The sequence below is a fragment of the Canis aureus genome, chromosome X (genome assembly GCF_053574225.1).
Source record: "Canis aureus isolate CA01 chromosome X, VMU_Caureus_v.1.0, whole genome shotgun sequence".
Classification (NCBI taxonomy): domain Eukaryota; kingdom Metazoa; phylum Chordata; class Mammalia; order Carnivora; family Canidae; genus Canis; species Canis aureus.
This window is the reverse complement of record NC_135649.1, coordinates 98528498-98551790: the sequence shown is the minus strand read 5'-3', so window position 1 is coordinate 98551790 and position 23293 is coordinate 98528498. Positions and strand designations below refer to the sequence as shown.

At 42.2% G+C, this 23293-nt stretch overlaps 2 pseudogenes; both read right to left on the bottom strand.

The window, feature by feature from the left end:
• Positions 1-15178: 15178 nt before the first annotated feature.
• Positions 15179-15249, bottom strand: LOC144309363 (U4 spliceosomal RNA; annotated as a pseudogene).
• Positions 15250-19806: 4557 nt separating this feature from the next.
• Positions 19807-22752, bottom strand: LOC144308947 (U11/U12 small nuclear ribonucleoprotein 35 kDa protein pseudogene; annotated as a pseudogene).
• Between the last annotated feature and the right edge of the window lie 541 nt (positions 22753-23293).

Below are 23293 nucleotides of genomic sequence, written 5' to 3'. Positions count from 1 at the left end.
TGCATGACCTGATCCAAAGGCAGCCATGTAACTGACTGGGTCACCCAAGTGCCCCTGTAGATCATTTTAGGGAGGGTTGTCATTTTAACAATGTTAAGTCTTCCAATCCATACACAATGGGATGTCTTTTCACTTATTTAGATTTAGAATTTCTTTCAACCATGTCTCTTAGTTTTTAATGTACGAGTCTTTCACTTTTTTATTCCTAAGACTTTACTTATTTTTGATGCTATTATAAATGGAATTGTTTCCTTATTTTGATTTTCATATGGTACATGGCTAGCATATAGCAATGCAATTGATTTTCTATATTGATCTTATATCTTGCAACCTTGCTGAACTCATTTATTATTTGCAATAGTTTTTTTTTTCTTGCATTCTTTAGGATTTTCTGTATACAAGATCATGTCATCTACAAATACAAATAGTTTTACTTTTTCCTTAGTAATATACATACTTTTTATTTCATTTTCTTGCCTGAGTACCATGGGTAGAACCTCAAGTACTATGTTGAATAGAAGTGGTGAGTGGGAATCCTTGTCTTCTTCCTGGTCTTAGGTGGAAAGCATGTAGTCTTTCACTATTAGGTATAATGTTAACTATGGGTTTTTCACAAATGTTCTTTATCACATTGAGAAGTTCCCTTGTATTCCTATTTTGTTGAGTGTTTTTTTTTTTTAATTTTTATTTATTTATGATAGTCACAGAGAGAGAGAGAGGCACAGAGACACAGGCAGAGGGAGAAGCAGGCTCCATGCACCGGGAGCCCAATGTGGGATTCGATCCCGGGTCTCCAGGATCGCGCCCTGGGCCAAAGGCAGGCGCCAAACCGCTGCGCCACCCAGGGATCCCTGTTGAGTGTTTTAACCACAAAGATGTGTTGGATTTTTGTCAGCTGCTTTTTCTGCATCGATAGAGAGGATCGTGTGGCTTTTGTCATTTGTTCTATTCATATGGTGTATTAGATTGATTTTCAGATGTTAAATCAAACTTACATTCCTGGGATAAATCCCACTTGGTTGTAGTGTGTAATCATTTCTATATATTGTTGGATTCAATTTGCTAGTATTTTGTTGAGGGTTTTTGTATCAATATTCATAAAGGATATTGATCTGTAGTTTTCTTGATGTTTTTGTCTAGCTTTGATATCTGGGTAATATTGATAAAATGAGTTGAAAGTGTTTTTGTTTTTTAGAAAAGGTTGCAAAGGATTGGTAATAATTCTTTATATATTGAGTAGAATTCTTCAGTGAAGCCATCTGAGCCTGGGATTTTCTTTGTGGGAAGTTTTTAATTATTAATCTAATTTTTTCTTACACCTCTATGAAGCTCTTTTATTTCTTTTTGAGTCAGTTTCATTACTTTGTGTTTCTCTAGGAATTTACTATTTCATTTATCTAATTTGTTGGCTTACAGTTGTTGATAATATTCCTTCATTTTTAAAAAAGATCTCATTTATTTGTTTGAGAGAGAGCACACAAGCCGGAGAGGGAGAAGCAGACTCCTTGATTAGCAGGGAGCCTGATATGGGGCTTGATCCCAGGACCCCAGATCATGACCTGAGCTGAAGGCAGATTCTTAGCTTACTGAGCCACCCAGGCACCCCAATAATATTCCTTTATAACCATATTTATTGCTGTAATTTCAGTAGTCAAGGCCCCTCTTTCATTCCTGATTAATTTGAATTCTCTGTGTCTTTTTCAAAAATAATTATTTATTTGAGAGAGAGAGAGAGAGAGAGAGATGGGAGGAGCAGAGGGAGTGGAGAAAGAGAATCCTCAAACAGATTCCCTGCTGAGCACAGAGCCTGATTCAGGACTGATCCCAGGACCTTGAGATCAGGACCTGAGCTGAAATCAGGAGTTGGTCACTTAATCGACTGAGCCACCTAGGCACCCCTCTCTTTTTTTAATTCTGGTCAGTCTGGTAAAAGTTTATCAATTTTGTTGATCTTTCCAAATAACCAGGTTTTCAGTGGTTTTTCTTTTTTCAGTGGTTTTTTTTTAAATTTTTTAAAATGTATTTATGATAGTCACAGAGAGAGAGAGAGAGAGAGAGGCAGAGACATAGGCAGAGGGAGAAGCAGGCTCCATGCACCGGCAGCCCGACGTGGGATTCGATCCCGGGTCTCCAGGATCGCGCCCTGGGCCAAAGGCAGGCGCCAAACCGCTGCGCCACCCAGGGATCCCCAGTGGTTTTTCTTTATTGTTTTTCTATTCTTTCATTTAATTCTACTCCCATCTTAATTATTTCCTTCCTTCTGTTTACTTTAGATGGAGTTTGCTTTTCTTTTTCCAGTGTCTTTAGGTGGAAGATTAGGTTATTGATTTAACATCTTTCTTCTTTTTTGCTATAGGTATTTACAGTTCTAAATTTCCCTCTTGGGGTGCCTGGGTTTTATTTATTTAGTCATTTGTGAGAGCGCGCAAGCCTGCGCAGGGGAAGGAACAGGAGAGGGACAAGCAGCCTCCTGTGCTGAACGCAGAGCCCCATGGGGGGGCTTGATGTTATGGCTTCAAGATGAGGAACCAACTGAGCCACCTAGGCTCCCCTCAAAGAAAGAAAGAAAAAAATTTTTTTTTCTTTAAGATTTTATTTGAGAGAGAGACTAAGCAGGAGCAGGGGTGGGAGGGGCAGAGGGAGAGAGAGAAGCCTGATGCAGGGCTCGATCCCAGGACCCTGAGATCATTACCTGAGCTGAAGTCAGACGTTCAACTGACTGAACCACCCAAGTGCTCTGAAAGAAAGAAAATCTTAAAAAAAAAAAAAATCCATCTAAGCCTTAGTTTAGTTCCATCCCATAAGTTTTGATATCTTTTGTCTTTGAATGTGTTAAGTTTGAGGTATTAATGGAATGTTTACATGAAGGAGTTTCAATAGGAAGTTGAAACAAGGCCTGGCATTTCAGAGAAAGCTCAAGAATGAGAGGTAAAGGGAGCTAGGAGTCCTCAGTGTCCAAACGACAGTTGAGAAGAGTGAGTGAATTTATCCAAGGGGAAGACATGGAGCAAAAAAAAATCCCCACAAAACACACACACACACACACACACACACACACACACACACAAAACACAGCAGGGCCAGTGGTGAAACACTGTGTCAACAATACGAGTATGGTAGGCAGGGGAGGAGGCATCTAAGAAGGAGACTTAGAAAGTGAACAATAGTGGAAAGAAACGGGAGGTCTGGAGCTATTAGAGGCCAGCGCAAGAGAGGACAGGGAGTAGTAGTTAACATCATAAGGTCAAGTGAGATAAGGCCTGAGACCATGTCATTCTCAATTTAAAAATTAATTTCAGGGGCACCTGGGTGACTCAGTTAAGTGTCTGACCCTTGATTTCAGCACAGGTCATGATCTCCGGATTCTGGGATCCAGCCACACACTGGGCTTAGTGCTGGGCATGGAGCCTCATAGGGTTCTCTCTCTTCCTCTCTCTCTGCCCAGCTCCTGCTCATACACACTCTCTCTCCCTTAAAAAAAAAAAAGAAATCCCTTTCAGCTGGCAGTTTGGCAGAGTCCAGTCTGTGGCAGAGAAATCCGTAGTTGAGAAAGAGTAGAAAGCTAGTATAAAATTTTAAGTGTCCCTGTGAAAGGAACAGGAGAGAGAGAAGAGGAATTAGTGTTTGGGAGATCAAAAAGTACATGATTGGGCAGCCCGGGTGGCTCAGTGGTTTAGCCCCGCCTTTCGGCCCAGGGTGTGATCCTGGAGACCCGGGATCGAGTCCCACGTCGGGCTCCCTGCATGGAGCCTGCTTCTCCCTCTGCCTGTGTCTCTGCCTCTCTCTCTCTGTCTCTCTCTCTCTGCATCTCTCATGAATAAATAAATAAAACCTTTAAAAAAATTAAAATAATTAAAAAGAAAAAAATTAAAATAATTGATGCACATGGTTCAGATGATGCAGAAGGACTACAACTGGGGCACCTGGGTGGCTCAGTTGGTTAAGCATGTGCCTTGGGCTCAGGTCATGATCTCAAGGTCCTGGGATCCAGCCCCGAGTCCTCAGCAGGCAGTCGGCTTCTCCTACTCCCCACTCCCCACTGCCCCCCACCTCGTGCTCGCTTGCTCTCTCACTGTCAAATATGTCAAATAAAGAAAATCTTAGGGATCCCTGGGTGGCGCAGCGGTTTAGCGCCTGCCTTTGGCCCAGGGCGCGATCCTGGAGACGCGGGATCGAATCCCACGTCGGGCTCCAGGTGCATGGAGCCTGCTTCTCCCTCTGCCTGTGTCTCTGCCTCTCTCTCTCTCTCTCTGTGTGTGACTATCATAAATTAAAAAAAAAAAAATTTTTTTTAAAAGAAAATCTTAAAAAACAAAATGACTACTATGGAAAAGCAACCATTTTCTACCCAGAAGTAAACACTAAGAACCCTTTCTCTGCCCAGTGTCATGTTTGTAAATCATATGTTTATATAGATTCTTAACTTACCAAATTTCAGGAATAACTAGAGACTTTCTGCTTCCATAGGTGAGGATTGAACTCATTAACACCTACACCCCATTCTCTCCTTTCCTCCCATTATAGTCCTATTACTCTTGTAGTTCCTTCCTAGTTGCCTTTGAAACTTTTAATAATATGTTCCTATTGCTCTGACTTTGTTAACTGTAGAACCAAAGTGGCTATTAATAGGTTACCTCCTGGGGTTTCTGAGAAATTAGAACACTTCCCTTCTGAAGCCTTCTGTTTACCTGTTGCAGTCTGAACTGATGGCTTCTGCACAGCTGTCTTCCAGGGGCTTCTTTCATGGCTTTGCTAAGATGCACCACCTATTTCCTAGTTACCATTCGTCCTCTGCTGCCTCCTCTCACTTACCCCCTCATTTGGCCAGAGCATATTCTCCAGAAATTTTTCCAAAAGGGTATGGAAAAGGTAAATTGCCAAGTCCTGGCTTTGACTTAAAAAATGTCTTTATTCTGTTGTGAGATTATATAGTTTATTTTTTTTTTTGAGATTATATAGTTTAATTTGAGAATCTCCTTTACTCAAAATTTAGGAAGAGAACACATGTGGTATTAATGTTGGGAATTCTCAAACCAGGCTGATAGTTACTGCTTTTTAAGCAATGTGTTTATTCTTCCTGGAAGCTTTTTGGGTCTTCCTGTTATTATTTTTTTTAGGTAAGCTCTCTACCCAATGTGGGATTTGAACTCAAAATCCTGAGATTAAGGGGGGATCCCTGGGTGGCTCAGTGGTTGAGCACCTGCCTTCGGCCCAGGGTGTGATCTTGGAGTCTGGGGATCGAGTCCCGCATCACCCTCCCTGTGTGGAGCCTGCCTCTCTCTCTCTCTGTCTCTCATGAATAAATAAATAAAATCTTAAAAAAAAAAATCCTGAGAACAAGAGTTGCACACTCTGCTTACAGAGCCGACCAAGGGCCATTAGGTCTTCCCATTATTCAGGAAGTTCATTGTGAGGTGTGCAAGTTTTTGACTATTTATCTTAAATATCACTGAGTAAACCTTGTATTTTCCTAAAACTCTAGGAAAGCTCTTGCATCTCTTCTGTGTCAAGTTTCTCACTCTGTATTTTTATTTTCTCTTTGGAACTCAGTATTGGGAGATTGAACCTCCTGAATTGAGTCTATATGTATCTTAGTTTATCTCCCATTTTCCCTGTCCTTGTGTTTAGCTGCATATTGAGGAAATTTCTTCAACTTTTCTTTAGATGGTTACTATTTTAGTAGTTGTATGTTTTAACTTTCAAAATTTTATTTGCTATTCCAATTGTATACTGTTACAACATCATGTTCTAGCTTAACAAATACAATTTCTTTTCACATTTCTCTTAGAGAAATAATGTGATTTGTTTTTTTAAGCTTGCTTTTTATCCCTGAATTATCTTTTTTTTTTCCCCCCCCTGGAGTTAGTTATTTCTATTCTTTTAATTTGCAGGCTTACTCACCTGTCTGGTGATCCTTGATTGTTGGTTATGTTACAGAGCTCACTGGGCACAGGGCTTATTTATTATCTGGCAGTGTGAGTTGGCAGGAAGCTGCCAGTAGCTCCAAATTGTTCTACTTTTTAAGAGAAAAATCCTCCCATTTGTTGCTGTTCATTGCTGGACAGTTAACCCCATAGTCCCAAGTGGTGTTTTGTGCTGGTATTTGGGAGTGGATTGCAGGTATTTGGTGGGGTTCCCATTCAGCTTCTCCCTTCTGCCTCTTCAGAACCTATGGAGTCTGAACCCAAGACACTTGTGCACTTGGCAGTCCTGTCGCCTCCTGTCACATACTCTTGGCCGCAGGTTACTCCCATCTGCTGTCCTCAGCCTCTCTTAACTGTCTACCAGATACTTGTCCTCGCTTTTCCCTCAATAACCCCCATTTGTTTATTCAATGTGGCACTTTCGTAGCTTTTTAATTCCTTTTTTTTTTTTTAAGATTTTATTTATTCATGAGAGACAGAGAGGGGCAGAGACATAGGCAGAGAAGCAGGCTCCATGCAGGGAGCCTGATGTGGGACTCCATCCTGGAACTCCAGGATCATGCCCTGGGCTGAAGGCAGGTGTTCATCTGCTGAGCCACCTAGGCATCCCTTTTTAATTCCTTTATTAGACTTTTAATGGAGTCTTGATGAGAAGATAAAGAAGTGTACTCATTCTACAACTCAGAACTACAATTCTGGAAGATTTGGGGAGGATCACGTCTTATATGGATATAATTTTAAACTTCCAAAATTATTTTGCTTCATTTGCAGATCATTCTCCTATGTGTGTGTATATGTATATATGTAGATCACAGAGCTATACAAACATATGTCCATCGATTTTTGTTTAAAAAATTTTTTTATTGGAGTTCAGTTTGCCAACATATAGCATAACACCCAGTGCTCATCCCAAGTGCCCCCCTCAGTGCCTGTCACCCAGTCACCCCAACCCCTGCCCACCTCCCTTTCTACTATGTTTGAAAAATTTGAAAGCACATTAATGACACCATCCTTTTTCCCCCTAAATACATCATGTACGTACTTCCTAAGAATTGGGCATTTTATTTCTTTTTTTCATTTAAGATTTTTTTTTTCTGAGAGACAGAAAGAGAGACAGTAGGGGGGCAGAAGCAGAGGTAGAGGGAGAAGCCAACTCCCTGCAGGAAGCTCGATGCAGAACTCAATACAGGGACCCCGAGATCACGACACAAGCCAAAAGCAGATGCCCAACCACTGAACCACCCAGGTGCCCCCAGCTATTTGTTTTTAAAGATTTTATTTTTAAGTCATCTCATCATGGGTCTTGAACACACAACCCCGACATCAAAAGTCACATGCTCCACCAACTGAGCCAGCCAGTACCCCCAGTTATAAGCTATCTATTTGTAAGGAGATGGGGGCACTTATGGGTGGGAAGCCCTGAACATAACTGAGAAGGAAGGAGCCCATGGAGAAGCAGAGTTGAGAAGACAGTTGGAAGCATGAGATCCTGGAGATAGGGAAGAAGGGGTGCTTCTTGTGTGAATGAATGCTCCTACCAAAAGTACCATTCAACATACTAATAATCTCAAGAATAGACATGTCATTAATTTATTTATCAAAAACCGTAGACCTGATTAATAGATGATTCATGTTATTTTATTTCAGGATTTCTAACAGCTAAAGCTCCTCCCAAAACTGGTGTCAGTTTGTCACTGGTGAGAACTACACAGGTGAGGAACAGGGGTGGAGAAGACAATTTTCTATGCTTTTGTGTAACATTTGGATGATCAGCCTTTTGGTTACGTTACCTGTTGTAAACTATACATTAAATAGAAATTTTCTGACTTTCCTGAAAAGTAGTCGATACTTTCTCCTCTTTACAAGTTTAACTTGGCCAAGGAAATCAGTATTAATATGACTCATAATTAGCAAATTGTGTATTTGTAGCATTGTCAATATTTTGTTTGAGCACAACTATTTTTCTCTTTACCAATTTTTTTAATCTTTAGGTCTTTGTAATTAAACTTTTTTTTAATTCTTTTTTTAAAGATTATTTATTTATTTATTCATAGAGACACACACACACACACAGAGAGGCAGAGACACAGGCAGAGGGAAAAGCAGGCTCCATGCAGGGAGCCTGACGTGGGACTCGATCCTAGGTCTCCAGGATCATGCCCTAGGCTGCAGGCGGTGCTAAACCGCTAAGCCACCAGGGCTGCCCCTTAAACTTCTTTTTGAAAAGATTTTATTTTTAAGTAATCTTTACACCCAACATGGGACTTGAACTCACAACCTTGAGATCAAGGTTTGCATGCTCTACCAATTGAGCCAGCCAGGTGCCCTTTGTTTTTTTTTTTTTTTTTTTAAGTTTTCTTATTCTTGTCTTCATTTATTTTTTATTTTATATATATATATATATATATATATATATATATATATAATTGAAGTGTGATTAATATGCAGTATTGTATTAGTTTCAAGTGTACAACATAATGATTCAACAACTCTATACGTTACTCAGTGCTCACCATGATAAGTGTAGACCCCATCTCCCACCAAACCATTGATTACAATCTTATGGACTATATTCTCTATACTGTACTTTTCATCTCCATGATTCATTTATCTTACAACTGGGAGTTTGTACCTCTTAATCCCCTTCACCTATTTTACCCATTTCATGTCCACTTCCCCTCTGGCATCACCAATTGACTCTCTATTTTAAGAGTCTGTTTCTTGGTTTTGTTTCTTAGTTTCTTTGTTGTTGTTGTTGTTGTTGTTGTTTTTTTTTATGATAGTCACAGAGAGAGAGAGAGAGAGGCAGAGACACAGGCAGAGGGAGAAGCAGGCTCCATGCAGGGAGCCCGATGTGGGATTCGATCCCGGGTCTCCAGGATCGCGCCCTGGGCCAAAGGCAGGCGCCAAACCGCTGCGCCACCCAGGGATCCCTTTGTTGTTGTTTTAAATATTTATCTATTTATGTTAGAGATAGAGAGTGTGTGTGCAAGTGAGGGGAGGGGAAGAGTGAGAGAATCTCAAGCAGACTCCATATTGAGTGCAGAACCCAGCCCAGGGCTCATTCTCATGACCTGAGCTGAAATCAAGAGTCGGTTGCTTAACCAACTGAGCTACCCAGGTGCCCCTCTTTGTCTGTTTTGTTTCTCAGATTCCACATATGAGTGAAATCCTATGGCATTTGTCTTTTTCTGTACAGCTCATTTCACTTAGCATAATACCTTCTAGGTCCATTCATGTTGTCACAAATGGCAAGATCTTGTTCTTTTTTATGGCCGAGTAGTATTCCAGTGTGTGTGTGTGTGTGTGTGTGTGTGTACACGTGTGTGTGTGCACACGCACACACACCCATACCCCACTTCTTCATTCATCTGTGGATGGACATATAGATTGCTTCCATATCTTGGCTATTGTAAATAATGCTGTAATAAACACAGCAGTGCATATGTCTTTTCAAATTAGTGTTTTCATTTTCCTTGGGTAAATACCCAGTAGTGGAATTACTGCATCATATGGTAGTTCTATTTTTAATTTTTTGAGGAATATCCATAGTCTTGTCCACAGTGGCTGTACCAATTTACAGTCCCATCAACAGTGCATAAACGTTCCTTTTTCTCCATCATTGCCAATGTTTGTCATTCTTGTCATTTTGATTTTAGCCATTCTGACAGGTATAAGATGCTATCTCAGTGTGGTTTTTGATCTGCATTTCCCTGATGATTAGTTATGTTGAGCATTCTTTTCATGTGCCTATTGGCCATCTGTGTGTCATCTTTAGAAAATGTCTCTGAGGTTCTCTGCTTATTTTTAATCAGATTATTGGGGGGTTTTTTTTAGTGTTAAATTGTATAAGTTCTCTATATATTGTAGACTTTAATCCCTTATCAGCTCTATCATTTGCAAATATCTTTTCCCATTCAGTAGGTTGTCTTTTAGTTTTGTTGGTAGTTTCTTTCACTGTGCAAAAGCTTTTTGATATAGTCCCAGTACTTTGCTTTTGTTTCCCTTTCCTTTGGACACCTATCCAGAAAAATGTTTTTATGGCGATGTCAAAGAAGTTACTGTTTTCTTCTAGGAGTTTAATAGTTTCAGGTCTCACATTTAGGTCTTTAATCAGTTTTGAGTTGATTTTTGTGTACAATGCAAGAAAGAGGTCATTTCATTCTTTTGCATGTAGCTTTTGTGTGTTTTTTTTTTAAAGGGCAGTTGTTGAAGAGACCATCTTTTCTCCATTGTATATTCTTGCCTCCCCTGTTGTAGATTAATAAACCATAAGTGTGGGTTTATTTTCTGGGCTCTCTGTGCTATTGCACAGACCCATGTCTATTTTTGTGCCAGTCCCATATTCTTTTGATTATGGTAGCTTTGTAGTATATCATGAAATCTGGAATTGTGATATCTCCAGCTTTGTTCCTCTTTCTCAAGATTGCTATGGCTATTGGGGTCTTTGTGGATCCATACCAATTTTTGGAGTCTTTGTTCTGGTTCTGTGGAAAGTTCTGTTGGTATTTTTTTAAAAATATTTTATTTATTTATGATAGACAGAGAGAGAGAGAGGCAGAGACACAGGCAGAGGGAGAAGCAGGCTCCATGCCGGGAGCCCGACCGGGACTCGATCCGGGACTCCAGAACCACACCCTGGGCCAAAGGCAGGCGCCAAACCGCTGAGCCACCCAGGGATCCCCCCCTTTTTCTTTTAGAGAAATAGTTTGTTTTTTTTTTTTAAAGAGATCTTATTTATTTATTCATTATTGACATAGAGAGAGAGAGGCAGAGACACAGGCAGAGGGAGAAGCAGGCTCCATATCGGGAGCCCGACGTGGGACTCGATTCCAGGAGTCCAGGATCACGCCCTGGGCTGAAGGCAGGTGCTAAGCCGCTGAGCCACCCAGGGATCCCCTCTGTTGGTATTTTGATAGAGTAAGTTACACACTCAGTGCAACGTCTAAGTAGTATGGACTGTTTTGTTTTGTTTTTTAAGATTTTATTTATTTATTCATAGAGAGAGAGAGAGAGAGAGGCAGAGACACAGGCAGAGGGAGAAGCAGTATCCATACAGAGAGCCTGACGTGGGACTCGATCCGGGGTCTCCAGGATCACGCCCTGGGCTGCAGGCAGCGCTAAACCACCGAGCAGCCGGGGCTGCCCTGTATGGACTGTTTAATGATTAATTTATTCTACCAATCTATGGACGTGGAATATCTTTACATTTGCTTGCATCATCTTTAATTTCTTTCATCAATTTTTTAATAATTTTCAGTGTTAAGGATCTTTCACCTCGTTAGGTAAGTTAATTACTTGGTATTTTACTCTTTATAATGCACCTGTCAATGGGATTTTTTTCTTAATTTCTTGCCGATACTTCATTATTTGTGTATAGAAATGCAACAGATTTCTGTGTATTTTGTATCTTGTGATTTCACTGGAGTCATATCAGTACTAGTAGTTCTTTTTTTTAAGCATTTATTTTTTAAAAGGTTTTATTTATTTATTTATTTATTTATTTATTTATTTATTTATTTAAGACAGAGAGAGAGAGAGAGAGAGAGAGAGAGGCAGAGACACAGGCAGAGGGAGAAGCAGGCTCCATGCAGGAAGCCCGACATAGGACTCAATCCCGGGACTCTAGGATCACACCCTGGGCCCAAGGCAGGCGCTAAACCGCTGAACCACCCAGGGATCCCCCATATTAGTAGTTCCTTTTTTTTTTTTTTTTAAGTACTAGTAGTTCTTTGATGGAATCATTAGGGTTTTCTCTGTATCTATTTCTCTCTATCCTATGTCATCTGTATGTAATGACAGTTTTACTTCTTTCTTTCCAATTTGGATGACTTTTATTTCTTTTTCATGTCTGATTGCTATAGCTAGGACTTCCTTCTATGGTGAAGTAAAGGGGTGAGAGTGGGCATAAGTATGTTATTTTCTTATTTGTTGCTGATCTTAGGTGGAAAGTTCTCAGGTTTTGACCATTGAGGATAATGTTAGCTGGGGGTTGACATATATGGCCTTTGTATTGTTGACCTGTGTTCCCTCAAACCTACTTAGTTGAGAGCTTTTATCATGAATAGATGTTGTGTTTTGTCAAATGAAATTTCTGTTTCTGTTGACAGGATCTTATGCCTTTTTTTTTTTTTTAAGATTTTATTTATTCATGAGAGACACAGAGAGAGAGAGAGAGGCAGAGACACAGGCAGAGGGAGAAGCAGGCTCCATGCAGGGAGCCCGACACGGGACTCGATCCCGGGACTCCAGAATCACGTCCTGGGCCAAAGGCAGGCGCCAAACAACTGAGCCACCCAGGGATCCCCGGATCTTATGCTTTTATCCTTTCTCTTGTTAATGAGATGTTTCATGTTGATTAATTTGTAAACATTGAACCACTCTTGCATACGAGGAAGAAATCCTACTTGATCATGGTGAGGGATTTTTTTTTTTTTAAAGATTTTATTTATTGGGCAGCCCCTGTGGTGCAGCGGTTTAGCGCCGCCTGCAGCCTGAGGTGTGATCCTGGGGACCCTGGATCGAGTCCCACGTCGGGCTCCCTGCATGGAGCCTGCTTCTGTCTCTGCCTCTCTCTCTCTCTGTGTCTCTATGAATAAATAAAATCTTAAAAAAAAATGTTTTTTAAAAAAAAGATTTTATTTATTTATTTAGTCATGAGAGACACAAAGAGAGAGGGGCAGAAGGAGAAGCAGGCTCCATGCAGGGAGCCTGACGTGGGACTCCATCCCGGGTCTTCAAGATCAGGCCCTGGGCTGAAGGTGGTGCTAAACCTTGAGCTACCTGGGCTGCCCTATGATGAGTGATTTTTTTTTTTTTAATGTATTGTCAAATTCAGTTTGCTAATTTTTTGTTAAGGATTCCCGTGTCTATGTTCATCAGAGATACTGGCCTATAGTTTTTCTTTTTTATAGTCCTTAGCTTTGCTATCATGATAATGCCTTATAGAATGAATTTGGAAGTTTTCCTTCCTCTTTGATTTTCTGGAACAGTTTGAGAAGAGTAGGTATTAACTGTTTTTGAGGTGTTTGGTAGAATTCACTTGTGAAGCCATCTGTTTCTGGACTTCTGTTTGTTGGGAGTTTTTTGATTACTCAGGCAATTTCGTTACTGGTAATTGGTATGTTCAAAATTTCTAGTTCTTCCTAATTCATTTTTGGGGGACTGTATGTTTCTAGGAATTTACCCATTTATCTTAGGTTGTCCAATTCATTGGCATACAATTCTGTGTAGTAGTCTCATAATTCTTCGTATTTCTGTCATGTTGGTTGTTATTTGTCTCCTTTCATTTCTGATTTTATTTGCTTGAGTATTCTTTTCTCCTAATGAGTCTGGCTAAAGGTTTATCAATTTTGTTGATCTTTTCAAAGAACTATCTCCTGGTTTCATTGATCTTTTCTATTATGTTTTTAGTCTCTGTTTCATTTATTTCTGCTCTAATCTTTATTTCCTTCCTTCTGCTGGCTTTGGGCTTTGTTCTTCTTTTTCTAGCTCCCTTAGGTGTAAGGCTTAGGTTGTTCATTTGAGTTTTTTCTTGTTTCTTGAGGTAGGTCTGAATCACTAAAAACTTATAGAGCTATTTTTGCTGCATCCCAAAGACTTTGGACCATTGTGTTTTTATTTTCATCTGTCTTCATGTATTTTTTGATTTGCTTTTACATTTCTTTATAGACCCATTCATTGTGTAGTAGCATGTGTTTTTGTTCTTCCCAGATATTTTCTTAAAATTGATTTTTATTTTATTTAAAATTTTTAAAAAGATTTTTAAAGTTTATTTATTCATGAGACACACACACACACAGAGAGAGAGAGAGAGAGAGAAGCAGAGACACAGGCTCAGGGAGCCTGACATGGGATTCAATCCCGGGACTCTAGGATCACACCCTGGGCTGAAGGCAGGCGCTAAACTGCTGAGCCACCCAGGGATCGCTAAAATTGATTTTTAGTTTCATACTCTCGTGGTGTGAAAGGTGCATAATAGGATTTCAATCTTTTTGAATTTGTTGAGACCTGTGTTGTGGCCTAACATGTGATCTAGTAAATGTCTCATGTGCACTTGAAAAGAACGTGTATTCTGCTGGTTTTGGAGGAAATATTTGTATATATCTGTTAGATTCATCTGGGCTAATGTGTTGTTCAAAGCTACTTACTGTTCCCTTGTCGATGTTCTGTTGGGACGATCCATCCACTGATGTAAGTGAGGTGTTAAAGTCCTCTACTTTTACTGTATTACTGTCAGTTTCTTTCTTTTTGTCTGTTAATAGTTGCTTTATGTATGTAGGGACTCCCATCCTGGGTGCATAAATACTGACAAGTGTTGTATCTTCTTGTAGGATTTTCCCTTTATCATTATGTAGTGCCTTTCTTTGCTGCTATAGACTTTGTTTCAAAGTCCTTTTTGTCTCAGAAATATTCCTTTCCCAGTTTTTTTTTTTTGCTTCCATTTACATAGTATGTTTTCCTGTCTCCCCACTTTGAATCTGCATGTGTCTTTAGGTCTGAAGTGAGTCTCCTGTAGGCAGCATATAGATGGGTCTTGTTTTTTATCCATTCAGTCACCCTGTGTCTTTCAATTTGAGCATTTAGTCCACTTACATTTAATTTTTTTTTTAAATATTTATTTATTTATGATAGTCACAGAGAGAGAAAGAGAGAGAGGCAGAGACACAGGCAGAGGGAGAAGCAGGCTCCATGCACTGGGAGCCCGACGTGGGATTCGATCCCGGGTCTCCAGGTCCACTTACATTTAAAGTAATTATTGAGGGACACCTGGGTGGCTCAGTGGTTGAGCTTCTGCCTTCAGCTCAGGGTGTGATCCTGGTCCGGGGATTGAGTTCTGCATCGGGCTCCCTATGAGGAGCCTGTTTCTCCCTTCTCTCTCTGTCCATCTCTCTGCCTATCTGTGTGTCTGTCATGAATAAATAAATAAATAAATAAATCTTTAAAAATAATTATTGATTACTCACTGCCTATTTATTACTTGTTTTACAGTTGGTTGTTTTTGGAAGTTCCTGTCTATTCCTTTCTTTTGCTCTCTTCCCTGGTGGTTCGATGGCGTGTGTGTGTGTGTGTGTGTGTGTGATGCATAGATTCCTTTCTGATTTTCTGTAGGTATTTATATAGAATTTTGATTTGTAGTAACCATTAGGTTCACATACAGCATCTTATGCATTGCATTTAGCAGTTTATATTAAGTTGGTGGTCGCTGAAGTTCAAACCTATTCTAAAGACCATAAATTTGTATACCCCCTCCCCCAATTTTCAATTAGCTATAATTGTGCCTCAGATAAACCTCATTGGCTACGATACTGCCACTGTAAAAGCTGCAAAGCTTACACCCCTCTCATTTTATGTACATGATGTCATATATTACATCCTTTTCTTTGTGAATCTTGTGACTTGTTGAGACAATACTGATTTGCTGCTTTTGTGTATTAATCTCTATACTGGTTTTATAAGTGATTAATCTACCACCTTTAGATGTTTGTCTTTACTTGTGAAATTCTTTTCCTTTCCTGATTTTCTTCTACTTATGGCCTTTTCTTTTTTCTTTCTTTTTTCTTTTTTTAAAGATTTTATTTATTCATGGGAGACACAGAGAGAGGGAGAAGCAGACTCCATGCAGGGAGCCCGACGTGGGACTTGATCCTGGGTCTCCAGGATCATGCCCTGGGCCGAAGGCGGCACTAAACTGCTGAGCCACCTGGGCTGCCCTCTTTTTTTTCTTTTTAAAGATTTTATTTATTCTTGAGAGATACACACAGAGAGAGAGGCAGAGACATAGGTGGAGGGAGAAGCAGGCTCCATGCAGGGGAGTGGGACTTGATCCAGGCATCCTGGGATCATGCCCTGAGCCAAAGGCAGGCGCTCAACCACTGAGCCACCCAGGCGTCCCATGGCCTTTTCTTTCTACTCATGGAATTCTCTTCAGTGTTTCTTGCATACCTGGCTTAGTGGTGGTAAATTTCTTCAACTTTTGTCTGGGAAACTCTCTCTCCTTTTTTTTTCTTTTTAATATTTTATTTATTTATTCATGAGAGACACAGAAAGAGAGAGGCAGAGACACAGAGAGACAAGCAGGCTCCATGCAGGGAGTCGGATGTGGGACTCGATCCCGGGACTCCAGGATCTTGCCCTGAGCCAAAGGCAGATGCTCAACTGCTGAGCCACCCAGGCGTCCCTCTCTCTCTCCTATTCTGAATGATAATCCTGTTGAGTAGAGTGTATTAGTTACAGTATTTTCTTTGCAGCACTTTGAATATATCCTGCCTCTTTTTTTTTTTTTTAAGATTTTATTTATTCATGAGAGAGACAGAGAGAGAGAGGCAGAGACACAGGCAGAGAGAGAAGCAGGCCCCATGCAGGGAGCCAGATGTGGGACTTAATCCCGAACTCCAGGATCATGCCCTGGGTCAATGGCAGACGCTCAACTGCTGAGCCACCCAGGCGTCCCAAACCTGCCTCTTCTTTTGGGCCTGCAGAATTTCTGCTGAAAAATCAGCTGATAGCCTTGTATGTAACTGTCTTGTTTCTCCTTGCTGCTTTTCAAATTCTCTATCTCTACTTTTTGCCATTCTAATTATTATGTGTTTTGGTGTGGACCTCCTTGGTTTTTGTCATGTTAAGGGTTCTCTATGCTTCCTGGATGTCCCTGTCTGTCTTCTTCCCCTGATTAGGGAAGTTTTCAGCCGTTGTTTCTTCACATAAGGTTGCCACCCCTCCCTTTTCTCCTTCTGGAATCCCCATAATGCAAATGTTGTTAATGCTTAATTATGTAGCTGAGTTGCCTTAACCTGTTCTCATTTTAAACTTTTTTAAAAAGATTTATTTATTTATTTATTTATTTATTTATTTATTTATTCATTCATTCATTCATTCATTCATAGAGAGAGAGAGAAAGAGAGAGAGAGAGAGAGAGGCAGAGACACAGGCAGAGGGAGAAGCAGGCTCCATGCAGAGAGCCTGACGTGGGACTCCATCCAGGGTCTCCAGGATCAGGCCCTGGGCTGCAGGAGGTGCTAAACCGCTGCACCACGGGGGCTGCCCCAACCTGTTCTCATTTTATTTATTTATTTTTTTTTAATTTTTTTTATTTATTCATGATAGGCACACAGTGAGAGAGAGAGGCAGAGACACAGGCAGAGGGAGAAGCAGGCTCCATGCACCGGGAGCCTGACGTGGGATTCGATCCCGGATCTCCAGGATCGCGCCCTGGGCCAAAGGCAGGTGCCAAACCGCTGCGCCACCCAGGGATCCCTGTTCTCATTTTAAAATATCTTTTTGTCCTCTTGATGTTTCACTTAGTTGCTTACCATGACTTTGTCTTCCAGATCCGTTGTCCTTTCTACTACATCCTCAAATATGGTAATTTCCTCGTGTATTTTTTTACTTCAGCCCCTGAGTTCTTCATCTCTAAGTGGTTTTTTTGTATATTTTCTTGCTCTTTGTTGAAGGTTTCACTGAAATCTTCCACGTTGTTTTCCAATCCAGTGAGTATCTTCATGACCATTGCTTTGAATTCTCTATCAGGCTTGTGGCTTATCCCGATCTCACTTAGCATTTTTCTTTTTCTTTCTTTTTTTTTTAATTTTTTTTTCATTTATTTATGATAGTCACACAGAGAAAGAGAGAGAGGTAGAGACATAGGCAGAGGGAGAAGCAGGCTCTATGCACCGGGAGCCCGACGTGGGACTCGATCCCAGGTCTCCAGGATCGCGCCCTGGGCCAAAGGCAGGCGCCAAACCGCTGCGCCACCCAGGGATCCCTCACTTAGCATTTTTGTTGTGATTTTGTCCTGTTCTTTTTTGGAGGAATACTCCTCTGACTCCTCATCTTGTTTAACTCCGTGTGTTTGTTTCTATGTGTTAGGAAGGACAACTATGTCTTCTGGTCTTAAAAGTAGTGGCTTGATGAAGAAGAGGTCCTGTGCTGCTCTGTCGTGCCATGCCCCCTGGTCACCTGAACCAGGCACTATGGGGGTGTCTCCTCCGTGGGCTGCATGCATCCTGCTATGGTTAAGCCACATTTGTCTTCAGTCCAGTCAGCTACAGTGACCTGCTTGGCCCATGAAGGCGCTATCCCTGCTTGACCTCCTCAGAGGCTTGCATGGGTGGCCCGGGGCTGGCAGGGTGCCTGGGTGTCTGCAGTCAGACTTTCTGCCACAGCTGCAGGTGCACCAAAGGGCAGGGCCTGCTCCCTGTGCAGCCAGCTGAGAGGTGAAACTGCTGGAACTGAGTGCCGTGGTGTGTGTGTGGTTATCCCCACCTGTCCCCAGGGCAGGAGTCACTTTGGAGTGACACTGGTCCCTGCCACGCTGCCTGCAGGGTGTGGCTGGGCAGGAGCTGCTTGGGAGGGACACCTGCCCATGTGGGTGGATGGGGTGGGGTGGTCACATGGTGCTAGCAAGCCAGGTGGAATGTGTTGGGCTGGCTGTTGCAGTTCTCTGGCTATTCCTGCTGTGAGAGAGGAAGAAAAATGGCATCTGCTGGCACTTTGTTCCTGGAGATTTCTCCTGAAAAATCTCTGCCCCTCTAGTGCATGTTCTCAGTAAATAACTCTCCTCCGCGTATACCCCAGGTGGTTTTTAAAGTGCTGCTTCTGTGCTGTGTCTGTGCCGGCTTATTGATGGTCTCAGCTCTGGAATGGTAGGGATGCCATTTCCTGTGGCCCTCCGGCTGGCCTGGAGTTCAGGCTGCCAATTTTAAAAGCACCCCCACCCCCCGCCCTGATTTTCAAAGCCACATGTTCTGGGGACTTGTGTTCCCAGCGCAGGGCCCCCATCCCTGGGGTGCTGGGTGTAGAGGCTTAACCCTCTGGCTTCTTAGTGCTTGTGATGTCCCTTTCATTCATGGTTAGTCTCACTGGGAGTTTGGTTCCCAGCATCCTCTCTGCTTCTCCAGTCTTGTGTGCTGGGGCCTGCTTTCTAGGCTTAACTGTGGAAGGTGTGTTTTGCTAGTCTTCAGGTCACTGTTAGAGTTTGCTACACAGATGTAACTGTTACCTTGTGTCTGTGGGATGAGCCGAGCTCGGGATCCTTCTTTTCTGCCATTCTCTTCCCCTTGATCACTAAGCCCTGTTTTAAGCCCTTGAGACTCGTCAGCGCACACTGGACATCCTGCTTATAAAAGGTCCCAGTCTCTACCCACCAAGAGTAGCAACTGTTTTAATTGCTCCAGCTTTTAGCCATCCCGTGTGTTGCTGCAGATAGATCCATATTACACTGAAATACTAAACATTCACTTTCTGCCAGTGAGACTGTAGTCCTAACTAAATCCTTCTTTTCTAAAAAGTGGAATGTTTTCTTACCTGCTGTGAGAAGAGTTTTCTATTTCACTCAGGCTTTTCTGTTAGGATGAGTAAGTATACCTTCAGAGTCCATGCGACTGGAAGACAGACACTCCTTATATTCTGCGTTGGTTGGTTTGTTCGCCTAATCCCACCATCATGTGTTCTCTGGGCTACAGTATTGGTAAAAACTGTCCTCTCCACAAAACAAAACACAGGCACAATCTGTATCATCATCATCATCACCTTCTTCTTCTTCTTCTTCTTCTTCTTCTTCTTCTTCTTCTTCTTTTAGGATTTTATTTATTTATTTGAGAGAGAATGTTCAGAGGAGAGGGAAAGGGAGAAGGAGAAGCAGACTTCCCACTGAGGAGGGAGCCCAATGTGGGGCGCAATCCCAGGACTCTGACATTATGACCTGAGCCAAAGGCAGACGCTTAACCAACTGAGCCATCCAGGCACCCCCATTTCTTTTTTTTTTTCCCCCACCATTAGCAAGCTTTACTCAAGCACTGGACATACATACTATATAAAAGCAGCACAGATCTTTGTGCTTCTGTTTATGCTGGGTCTGGGTTGTGGCGATGCTGGTGAGCATCTATTTACTTCGGTCCCTCTTCTCCCTCCCCTTGGTTCGGTCATCTCTGAAGTCCCTCTCTCTCTCCCAGTCACTTCCTAGCCACACCCTGCTTGGCTCTCTCTCCTGCCATCTCTTTTCCCGGCTACGATCATGGTCTCGGTCCCTCGTCCGAGAGTCCCAGTGTCTTTCTCGAGACCAAGATCGCTCCCACTTTTCCCGTTTTCCCTCTCTGTATTGATCGTTTTTAATAATTGGCAAATTAATGGGTTTTCGAAAAGGCCGGTCACGCCCCCCAAACCTCAGCTGCCCAGATTCCTTTTTCCCTCCCAGACCTCCTCCAAGTCTCCGAGGGATCCACCCTTTGAGGGTCTTTTCCAGTTCATAGTCCACAAATATCTCATGCTGGTCAATCACCAGGCCGTCTCGGTAGGCTTTGATCGGAGAACGCTCCTCTTTGTATTCAAAGAAGGCGTAGCCCTTTGAAAAACCCATGACCATGAGCCGAAGCCTCCTGATGTCCCCGTCCCCGTAGCGAGAAGATACTTCCTTTAACTTGTCCTCCTTAGTCTGCAAGTTTAGTCTTGCCACAAACAGGGGGAGGAGGGGGGCTCCTTGACGCCCTTGTCGGGAGTGTATCGGCCAGCATTGCCCTCCAGACGCACGATCGTGTGATCTGCATCGGTGCCACCAATGCTGCAGCTTGAAGGGGGTCGTACCCCTCGGCGATGGGCATCCAACCGTTCACGTTCTCGGCAGCGCTCGGGCTTCCCTTTCCACAGAGGCCCGCGGACTCCCCGGACTCGAAGCGCCGGGAGATTCCTCGCGCCCCGCACCCCTATTTCTTTATATAAAGTTCAAAATGGGGCAGCCTGGGTGGCTCAGCGGTTTAGCGCCACCTTCAGTCTGGGGCCTGATCCTGGAGACCCTGGATCGAGTCCCACGTCGGGCTCCTTGCATGGAGCCTGCTTCTCCCTCTGCCTGTCTGTCTGTCTGTGTCTGTCTGTCTCTCTCTCATGAGTAAATAAATAAAATCTTAATAAAGTTCAAAATGGGCAAGACTGGTCTATAACAATAAATTAAAATAACGGTTACCCTTTGGGGAAAACCAATATAAAGAGGCCACAAAGAAGCCTTCTAGGTGCTGGAAATATTCCATATCTTGATGTGGTTGATGATTTATATGAATGTCTATAGGTAGAATTTTTCAGGTTTAAGATTTATGTACTTTTATGTATCATTATTTACATAAATCAGCCAACAGACCCTTATTATCCTCTCCCATTAAAATCTTGTCTTACTGTTTGCGACATTATGATTTATAATGAGAAATCTCTATTTGGTCTTTGCCCTTTCCTGGTACCGAGCTCCTATAAGCATTGGAATTTCCTGTGATGAGAACCCTAAAGGTTTGTTTTTTATGTGAATGAGTGATTTGGGGAAAGTGCCTAAGAATGGGGGCTGATTGCTCCGGGGACCAACCAGGTGATTAGAGGATTGAAACCTTCAGTCCCACCCCCTGACCTCTGTGGAAAGGAGAAGGGCACCAGTTCACATTCCCACCAACAGTGCAAGAGGGTTCCCCTTTCTCCGCATCCTCTCCAACATTTGTGGTTTCCTGTCTTGTTAATTTTCCCCATTCTCACTGGTGTGAGGTGGTATCTCATTGTGGTTTTGATTTGTATTTCCCTGATGGCCAGTGATGCGGAGCATTTTCTCATGTGCTTGTTGGCCACGTCTGTGTCTTCCTCTGTGAGATTTCTGTTCATGTCTTTTGCCCATTTCATGACGGGATTGTTTGTTTCTTTGGTGTTGAATTTAATAAGTTCTTTATAGATCTTGGATACTAGCCCTTTATCTGATGGGTCATTTGCAAATATCTTCTCCCATTCTGTAGGTTGTCTTTTAGTTTTGTTGACTGTTTCTTTTGCTGTGCAGAAGCTTCTTAATCTTGATGAAGTCCCAATAGTTCATTTATGCTTTTGTTTCTCTTGCCTTCATGGATGTATCTTGCAAGAAGTTGCTGTGGCCAAGTTCAAAAAAGGTGCTGCCTGTGTTCTCCTCTAGGACTTTGATGGAATCTTGTCTCACATTTAGATCTTTCATCCATTTTGAGTTTATCTTTGTGTATGGTGTAAGCATGTGGATGTCTAATTTTCCCAGCACCATTTATTGAAGAGACTGGTGCAGCCACTCGGGAAAACTGTGTGGAGGTTCCTTAAAGAGTTAAAAATAGATCTGCCCTACGACCCAGCAATTGCACTGCTGAGGATTTACCCCAAAGATACAGATGCTGTGAACGCCGGGACACCTGCACCCCGATGTTTCTAGCACCAATGTCCACAATAGCCAAACTGTGGAAGGAGCCTCGGTGTCCATCGAGAGATGAATGGATAAAGAAGCTGTGGTCTATGTATACAATGGAATATTCCTCAGCCATTAGAAACGACAAATACCCACCGTTTGCTTCGACGTGGATGGAACTGGAGGGTATTTTGCTGAGTGAAATAAGTCAATCGGAGAAGGACAAACATTATATCGTCTCATTCATTTGGGGAATATAAAAAATAGTGAAAGGGAATAAAGGGGAAAGGAGAAAAAATGATGGGAAATATCAGAGAGGGAGACAGAACATGAGAGACTCCTAACTCTGGGAAACGAACAAGGAGTAGTAGAAGGGGAGGTGGGCGGGGGTTGGGGTGACTGGGTGACGGGCACTAAGGGGGGCACTTGATGGGATGAGCACTGGGTGTTATGCTGTATGTTGGCAAATTGAACTCCAATAAAAAATAAACAAGAAAAGAAAAAAAAAGGAAAGGAGAAGGGCTGGAGATGAAGTTCAATCCCTAGTGGCCAAAAAATGAATCCCTCATGCCTATGTAATGAAGTTTCCGTAAAGACCTGAAAGCCGTAGCTTTCCCCTTCCCTCACTCTGTGCATCTCTTCGTCCGGCTGTTCGGGAGTCATAGCCTTATACAATACACTGATAATCTGGGAAGAAAAATGTTCTGAGTTCTGTGAACTGTTCTAACAAATTAATTGGACCTAAGAAATATGTAGTGGGAACCTCTGATGTATGGCCAGTCAGAAGTATGGGTGAGAAATTGGGCTTGTGTTGGTATCTGAAGGAACAGGCATTCTTTTAGGACTGAGCTCTCAACCTGTGGGATCTGATACTACCTTTGGGTAGATAGTAGCAGAATTGAGTTGAATTGTAAGATACCTGGTTATTTTTTGTGGAGAATTGGATTGATGCTATAAAAAGCATGCGTGTACGTACACACACACACACACACACACACACACTCTGGTCTATTTCTGTAGTTTTTTTCTCTTCATCTTATGTTTCCTTACAGTGTGGGTTTATTTTCAAATGAAGAGTCCTATCAAAACTCTTCCTTTAGGGTCACCTGGGTGACTCAGTTCCTTAAGTGTCCAATTCTTGGTTTTGGCTCAGGTTATGATCTCAGGGTCCTGGGATCAGGCCCAGCAGGGGGCTCTGCGTTCA